Source organism: Apteryx rowi, unplaced genomic scaffold (genome assembly GCF_003343035.1).
Source record: "Apteryx rowi isolate R43461 unplaced genomic scaffold, aptRow1 scaffold_57, whole genome shotgun sequence".
NCBI lineage: Eukaryota > Metazoa > Chordata > Aves > Apterygiformes > Apterygidae > Apteryx > Apteryx rowi.
The window spans coordinates 3,302,470-3,308,469 of record NW_020450838.1 but is presented as its reverse complement, the minus strand read 5'-3'; the positions used below and the strand labels follow the sequence as shown (position 1 = coordinate 3,308,469).

General features: G+C 44.5%; 1 protein-coding gene across 3 annotated transcripts in view; it reads left to right on the top strand.

Moving 5' to 3' along the window:
- The first annotated feature begins 50 nt into the window (after positions 1-50).
- The window catches only part of MRAS (muscle RAS oncogene homolog), a 41,052-nt gene continuing 35,102 nt past the window's right edge, over positions 51-6,000 (top strand). For all 3 annotated transcript variants that reach the window (XM_026082224.1, XM_026082223.1, XM_026082227.1), the window contains exon 1: positions 51-448. The gene's annotated coding sequence lies outside the window, so the exon portion shown is untranslated. The remainder of the gene's footprint in view (positions 449-6,000) is intronic.

Here is a 6,000-nt window from a genome sequence, read left to right as displayed (position 1 = left end):
TTTTTTTTTTTTTTTAACCTCGCGCGGGGGTGTTTGATAGCTTTGTTGAGAATTACAGAGCTGCCGGGACTCTGCATACGAAACGCTGAACTGTTCAGCGATGCCCCTTGGAGGGGTGGGATCAGCGCGCTTGCTCTAGCCAACTTATTGTAACACCCATCTCTAACTGCTGTGGTTTCCCCCCCCCCCTTTTTTTTCTTTCCTTTTTTGTTTTTTTTCTTTTTCTTTTTTTCCCCTTCCGCAGCGTTCCTGCCGAGATGCGGTGCCCCGGTGCGGATGAGCGGCGCCCGTAGCCCCCTGCCAGGAGGAGCGGCCCGCGGCTCGCTCGCTCGCTCGCTCGGCGCCCGGGGTCGGCGGCGGCGGGAGGAAGGGGCCATCGCCGCCTGCAGCCCTGGAGCCCGGGAGGAGGCTGCTCCTCCGGAGAGCTTGAACCCGCCGCCTGTCCATGGTACGGCGGCTTTGTGCGGCGGGTGGTTTGGGGCTGTGGGGGGGGGGCTTTGGGTTTCTTGGGCTGGCTTTTCTTTCTTTCTTTTTCTGGTGAACGCTTAAAAATAGAACGTGAAAGGGCTGGACCGCTGTGGGTTGTGTGTCTGCCTCCTTTGAGTGTGCGGTGGGGAGAGGGGTCCTTCTGAATTACACTGTCTAAGGAAAGATGTTTATTAGCTTTAGGTTTTGTTGGAGTTTGGTCCCCCCCACCCAAGCATATTCGGCTGCCCAGTAATCTGTTTACTACCGCTTTCACGTTCTGGTCTTTGAATTGTAAGATTTCTTATCTTGTATTAGAACTGATTTTAGACTACTAGATACTTTTTGAAAGCTTCCAGATTCGTTCGGTATTTCATTTGTTTGTTAATTTGCTAGACTTCTAAAGGAAAGATGGGGATGCTATCTTTTATCGTAGAGGAACAAGGAGGGGATGCTTTTTACATCTTAATTTTTCTTTACTTTGGGAAAAAGAATTGAAATGCAGCTGAAGGACTGGGAGTTTTCAGCTCTTGCGCCTGGGATTACTGGTAATTAGAAAGAAAACCTATAACTTTTTTTTTTCTTCTCCCTAATGGCTCCAGAGCTCTAGAAACAATGTTTAGAAATCCCTGTTTCCTAGACAGAGAAACTAATACATAAGGGTAAGCTGACTGAAAGTTGAGGAGCAAGTTAGAGTTAGACCCTGGATGGACCAGTTCCAGCATCGTGCACATTGGTGGTCTTAGGCTGGTGTAGTAACTATCTCTGTCAATCTGATTTTACGATCGGGACTTTATACTGTGGGCTTGTTTGGGGTAAAGGCTGGGGTTTTGTTAAAGGAGCAAACCCCACAGTGGAGTCGGGGCCCGTGTGAGACCCTCCCCTAGTACGGGCAATTGCAGCACTGCTAGGCACAAATCAACTGGCAGTTTTCTGCTTTGGTTGCTTTATGTTATAAAAGTATGAAAAGCTAAGCTATCTACTCCTTGGTTATCTTATGAGTCATCTAAAGTTAGGATTTTAGTGACAGTCTTAAAGAGATGCTGGTTACTGGGAAAAAATATCTGTTTATGTCTGATGTAGAAACTGTTCATACGATAGTACTAATAACAAATGTACCGGCTTTTTATAGTCATACCTGTGTGCAGATGGCATTTTTATATTTTTGGTATGAAATTATCGGGTTAGCTCAGGTCCTTTCTGCACAGGACAGAGAGCTATTTCAAAGGTCTAAGACTGCATAGGTCAGCTATCATTATTTTTATTTGCGAGAGGTGCTTCTCTATTGCTCTGAGTCTGTTAGGACTATTACAAAAATAGAGTCCTATTAGTGTTTCCTTGTACAAAAATATTTTAAGGTAAGGTAAAAGAGAAGACAAAGGTGCAGCAAGGAAATGATGAAGCAGTAGCTTTAAAAAAAAAAAAAAAAAAAAGTGACAGTGTAGCCTTGGACAGATTACCAGAGATGGGGTTTCCATCTGTGGTACACGAGCACCAAAATACAAAACCGCAAGCATCTCTTTAAATAGTGTAGATGGTCCATAGAAAATGGAAGTTCTTTATCTTACAGTTCTGCATCAACTTGTTTGACTTTCTTTGATTTTTGCTTTGCCATTCCAGCAGATCTCTCTCACAATACAGTAAGTAGCCTGGACTGCTGAGGGCCAAGCACCCCACTAGTGTCACTGCTGGATCAGAGGAGTTACAACGGGAATGGAGCTGGCGTGGCATCTGCTTTCAGAATTTATGTGAAAGGCAGCTTCTATTTGTTGAAGTTTTTGGTGGGTGTTTTCGCAAGCTCAAGATTTTTTGCAGAGGAACTAAGAATTAGAGAAACAAAGCTTGCCTTTTTCATTGGGGGAGCTCTTGGAGGGGGTTGGGTTGGGATTTTTTTCTTAAACTGGGACCGAGGTTAACGAAAGGGAGGGATGAAACCAGATTATCCAGCAGTTAGAGAGGGCTGCTGCTTTCCTTCTCTCCACATGCCTTTTGGCACAGAGAGAGACCTGCTGGCATTTTGGGACTGGAGAGAGGAGGAAGAGGATGAGCCCCATACCTGAGCTGGCGTTGTCATTGGCAAAGCAGTGTGCAAGGATAAGTAAACGTAAGACAAACAAATGTGGTGAATCGTTATCATAGCTGATATGCGGTGGGTTCCTTAGCGCTCTTTGTTAACCGTGAACAGAAACAGTGTCCTGTACCCGAGACCTGTGTGGACCCCTTAGTTTGCACCATGTGGTTTCTGTGGCCRCCTGATGGCATCTTGCTGCCGAGACTATCAAGGCAGAAACTCTGTGCAGTTCTGCCTTAATTTTGGAGGACTCTTTGAGGAAAGCTGTTTGGCTTCATCTGTTTCTGCCCTTTCCTTTTTATGTTCTCTCTTTAGGTGTGAAATTTTTCTGTGGCTGGGTTCAAGCCAAGAGCCTCTACCTACCTCCCCTGGTTGCAAAACAGGCCCTCCAGGCTGACCTGTTGGTACGGGTGGGTTAATGCGTTGAGATGAATTAGTCTGATCTATGAAAGTTTTAGAATCTAGACCTTGACTGGACCAGTCTAATTTTTCTTCCTCTGATTTACTTGCTTTTTGCTGCTACTGCAAAGCTGTTGGTACTGGTGACTCCTTGCTTCTGCCTTCTTCAGTCTTTGCAGCCTGTTTGGGGCTCTGGTGCAGTGTGTCGCCTCTGCGGTCGGTAGCTACCCTCAGTCTTAGCTCACTATTGCGTCTTCTACATGACCACATATCCCTTTTTCCACCCTTACCTGTGCTGGTTGTATGTAGGAGGAAGGGGTCGTACCTTAGCATGGGTATACGCAGCCCTCACAGCAGGGGACTCCTGGCTCTGCCTGTGAGATGGAGAATATTAACATGCATCCGCAATAATGGAGAGGCACAAGAGGCTGGTGTGTGCAGGAGCTTTCACTGTCAGAACTGAGCAGATCAGGGCTGAAGGGCCAGATTCAATAGGGGATACATAGAATTCATTTTCAGGCTTCCAAGACAGTGCTATAAACAGGACTGAGGAAGAGAAATGGTCTTAAAAGATATGGAAATGTGCTTGAAAGTGACTTTTCAAAGATCAGTGATATTATTCTTGGTGTCTGAGGCACCCAAATTTAATGAAATACAGAGCAGAAGGGGTTGGGAGGATTCGGTCCAAGTGAAAACAGAATGAGCGTGGGACTGGCAGATGGGAGGAACGCTGGCCCACTCCTTCGTGGAGTTGCTGCTACTTTCTGCTGTTGTTTCTTACAGAAGAGACTTGATAGAGAAGGTACTTAGTGGGGAGGGGGGAATACAGTTGTCTTGTCCTGCTAGAGCATCACTGCCTGTATTTTTTTTCTATGGGGAATACCAAGTATTGAGAGGTAAGCAGCCAACAGCCCAGTAGGTCACATATTGATGGTTTACATCTAATGTAAATTTAGAGCAAATCCATAAACTTTAATATCTGCAATAAGCTATGACTGGCTCTTTCTGAGCAGAGGGGAGAAACGAACAGCTGTAATGTCAGGTGCTGGATTTCCTGGCATGCTTATTTTTGAGATTTATGACTCTTACTCTCTATTTGAGAATTTAGTGGAGCAATTGCTGATCCAGGCATGTATATATGAGAAAATGTCAGTGAGGGAGTAATACATATGGAAATCTTGCATAGAGATGTGGCAAACTGACTGCTGTTAGATGATGAAATAACTACAGATAAATAAAATGGATATCTGCTGAAGTAAGAATTGAGGGAAGAGAGTGGGGGAAGGATTGGGGGAGGCTATTTTTAATTAGTCTGCTGTAGTATTTATTACTGACCCTCCTCCAGATATTACTGCTTCAGACACTAATTCTTTGATAACTGGTGGTTAGTGCTGCACAGGTGCATAGATTTTATCAGAGAGAGCAATCAGAGCTGGCTGAAGAGGTGGAAAACCTGTCTCCAAATATCTTCTCTGTCACAGGCAGTTAGGCTGAAATCAGCAACTTTTATATCTGTCTCTAACAGTGAATCTGCCCCTTATTCCACTTTTCTTCTCTCTGAAATGGGGTGATAAAGCTTCATCTCCATGGTGGGGAGGAGTGTTGTTGGGAGCATAAATATAGTAGTAAACACTGAGCTACCTCAGGAGACATAGGTATTTTGAGAAGCTTTGGGATTGGATTCTCCTTTCTGCTAYGTCTGTCTTGTGCCTGATGAATACTGGCCAGAAACAGCCCACAGAGTTGCTCAGCCCTTCTACAAGTGAGGCTTCTTATAATTTTTGGCTAAATCTTGACCTTCCTCGTTTGCATTTGCCTCTGGGAGTTTGTTTGCCATTGATCCCAACTCATGGGCTCGAGATTAGTCTTGAACACCTTTCTCTTTCTGCTCCTACAAAGAGCTACTTGAACAGTGTGCTGACTCCCTTCTCCTGCCCCCAGATAACATGACGCCTGTCTTGCCTGCTGTGAGTTGTGTGCCTTTTTCTGAAGGTCTGCTTTGGAAAGAATGTTGTACCAAATGTGTAACTTTATGCAGTATGGTTAAAAACCATATATTATTCTCTTATCTTTCTCCATCCCTCTCAACCCCCTGCTTTATCTAAGCCTTTTTTATTGCTGCAAACTCCCTTCACATAGTTTCACATAAAGCTTCACTTCTGAATGTACAACAGTTCTTTCCCATACTAACGTGATAAATTTGCCTGATGGTAAGTTGGTGGCCCGTTTCATGGGGCCCTAGAAAATGGTGCCCCATTTCATGGAGGAGAAAATCCATGTATTTTCCCAAATGTGGGGGAAGTGGGGGAGGTGCCCTCAGCTGGTTTGCTCGTCTCTGTTCTCATTGTGCTTGGTTATTGCCCTCTCTCCCAGCCAACTTCTGATTGCATCTGCCTAGTTCTTGKTTTAGTGAAGAGCGTGATTGAGGGGCCCCTGAATGGTGATTAGCAGTGATCAAACATGGTGGAACATGTAGCACCTGGTGTTCCTCCACTGAAGACCAAAAAGCTACTCCAAGTTTTCATCATCTAAGGTGAAAATGAGTAGAACTGCATCAGCCCCCCCTATGACTTTGCTGACAGCCAGTTTACAGTCAGCCTGCTCCCTGGGGTATGCTTTAACCTAGCTAAGTGTTTCCTGGGGTCAATTCTGTTACTCTTGTACGTGTAAGTAAGTCTTGGAGTGCTTTCTGATTTACTGGAGTGTAAATAAAGTGAGAAGGTCTCTCATTTACGAGCTCACTCATCGGCATATATTAGTAACGCTCATCAGCTTTTGACTGGAACTTTGATAGCATAATTACTCTAAAAGGGTAACACATTCAAAACTACCTCTGTGACTTTGGGAGTTAGATTCCTAAGAGTCTTAGTCACTGTTTTAAATAGGAATCAGGTTTTTAAGCTTCCCAGAATCCTGAAAGTTTTACCAAAAGACTTCTGTTATCGTGTCTTTAAAATGTCAGTTTCTAGGACAAGTGTGGCAGCTCTGCCACTCTACTTATTTCAGGTATTAACTAGGGAGGTTGAAGAAAGCATTCGAAAAATACTATGGCGAATAGATTCCAA